This window comes from Melanostigma gelatinosum (genome assembly GCF_949748355.1).
Source record: "Melanostigma gelatinosum genome assembly, chromosome: 10".
Classification (NCBI taxonomy): domain Eukaryota; kingdom Metazoa; phylum Chordata; class Actinopteri; order Perciformes; family Zoarcidae; genus Melanostigma; species Melanostigma gelatinosum.
In genome coordinates, this window is record NC_136643.1 from 26214969 (window position 1) to 26217468 (window position 2500).

General features: G+C 39.4%; 1 protein-coding gene across 2 annotated transcripts in view; it reads left to right on the forward strand.

Moving 5' to 3' along the window:
- adcy5 (adenylate cyclase 5) overlaps positions 1 to 2500 on the forward strand; it is a gene marked incomplete at its 5' end in the record, with an annotated part of 49151 nt that overhangs the window by 32365 nt on the left and 14286 nt on the right. The gene's annotated exons all lie outside the window — the stretch shown is intronic.

A 2500-nucleotide genomic window follows, 5' to 3' on the forward strand; every position in this document is an offset into this window, starting at 1 on the left:
TTAATTCGTCATTTAAGGAAATGAATAAATGAGCTTCAGGAGAACTCTGAAACGTGTTGTCATCTGTTTTGAATATTAAGAACTGGAGGAAATAACCATGTGAACATCATAAAGTAGAACATTCTTTAAGTCTTTAGACTTAAAACTTTAAAAACTTTTTTAAAACTTTATTTTTCTCTCGCGGTGAACGAAGAATGAAAAAACTGTTAAAAACGATTTAAACAACTTTATGCAAACAATCGATACACTCGAGCGTGCACAGGTGCGCGATTGGTTCATGCACAAGTGTGAAATATTTCTGTTTTTGTGACGATGCAAGTTTGCTTTGAGAACTCTGGCTGACGAGGAACGAGACCTCGAAGGTTTCCTTCAAACACGTCGTCTTTAAGTCTGCAGGACCTGAAGCTGAAGTTACATGTTTATTAAAGCTGGAAACATAACAACATAACAGCATAACAGCATAACAACACAACAACACAACAACACAACAACATCGAAACATAACAACACAACAACATAACAACACAACAACACAACAACACAACAACACAACAACACAACAACACAACAACATCGAAACACAACAACACAACAACACAACAGCACAACACAACAACACAACAACGCAACAACACAACAACAACATAACAACACAACAACACACCAACACAACAACACAACAACATCGAAACACAACAACACAACAACACAACAACATAACAACACAACAACACAACAACATAGAAACACAACAACATAACAACACAACAACACAACAACACAACAACACAACAACACAACAGCACAACAGCACAACAACACAACAGCACAACAGCACAACAACACAACAGCACAACAGCACAACAACACAACAGCACAACAACACAACAACACAACAACAATCGAAACACAACAACACAACAACACAACAGCACAACAGCACAACAAAACAACAGCACAACAGCACAACAACACAACAGCACAACAACACAACAGCACAACAACACAACAGCACAACAGCACAACAACACAACAGCACAACAACACAACAGCACAACAACACAACAGCACAACAGCACAACAACACAACAGCACAACAACACAACAGCACAACAACACAACAGCACAACAACACAACAGCACAACAGCACAACAGCACAACATCACAACAACACAACAGCACAACAGCACAACATCACAACAACACAACAGCACAACAACACAACAGCACAACAACACAACAGCACAACAACACAACAGCACAACAACACAACAGCACAACAGCACAACAACACAACAACATCGAAACACAACAACACAACAACATCGAAACACAACAACATAACAACACAACAACATAACAGACCCACGAGGCCTCCTGTGTGGGTCTGTTATGAACCGGCGTGCGTCTCTGGACATCTGCTCCTCTGCTTGTTGAGGTTCTGGTCCCATGTGGACTGTTTCAGAGAGGAATGACTTCATCTCCTCCTCCTCGTCTCTTTATGACTTCCGCTTCCGTCTTTGTCCTTCGGCAGCATCACAAGCTGCGGCTAAAGATAGCGCGTCATGTGAAGTGATATCTTCTTCTTCTTCTTTATTTATTCTGCTGCTCGTGCTCACAGGCTGAAGGCAGATTGTGCAGTCCGGTGATTTTTTGGTTTCTTATTTTCAAACAGTTTTTGAGAAATAGCTCCCGGAGCCAGTTTGCGGTTGTGATATCAGATCTGTGAGAAATGAAATCGTAACATCTCTGAACACATCGTTTAATATTACAAGAGGAGCAGAAATGTCCTGAGCATGAAGATACTCGCAGTAATATCTGCAGTGTTGCACTTCAATAAGAGTCTTCAGGCAGACGAAGCATTATGAATATCAACAAGCAACATCTTTGTTCAATGTGCACGTTTACATTATGATGTGCACGTTTACATTATGGTGTGCACGTTTACATTATGGTGTGCACGTTTACATTATGATGTGCACGTTTACATTATGATGTGCACGTTTACATTATGGTGTGCACGTTTTACATTATGATGTGCACGTTTTCATTACGATGTGCACGTTTTTCATTACGATTTGCACGTTTTTCATTACGATGTGCACGTTTTACATTACGATGTGCACGTTTTTCATTACGATGTGCACGTTTTACATTACGATGTGCACGTTTTACATTACGATGTGCACGTTTTTCATTACGATTTGCACTTTTTTCATTACGATGTGCACGTTTTTCATTACGATTTGCACGTTTTTCATTACGATGTGCACGTTTTACATTACGATGTGCACGTTTTACATTATGGTGTGCACGTTTTTCATTATGATGTGCACGTTTACATTATGATGTGCACGTGATGAAACACAACGTATCAGATCAGCTGTTTGCACACAAAGGGAACTAGTTTAACTATTTCACCATTTCATTACTTTCACTGATAATAAAGACTCAGATCATCTAAACTAATGTATAAACAGCACAAATATAAATACCACC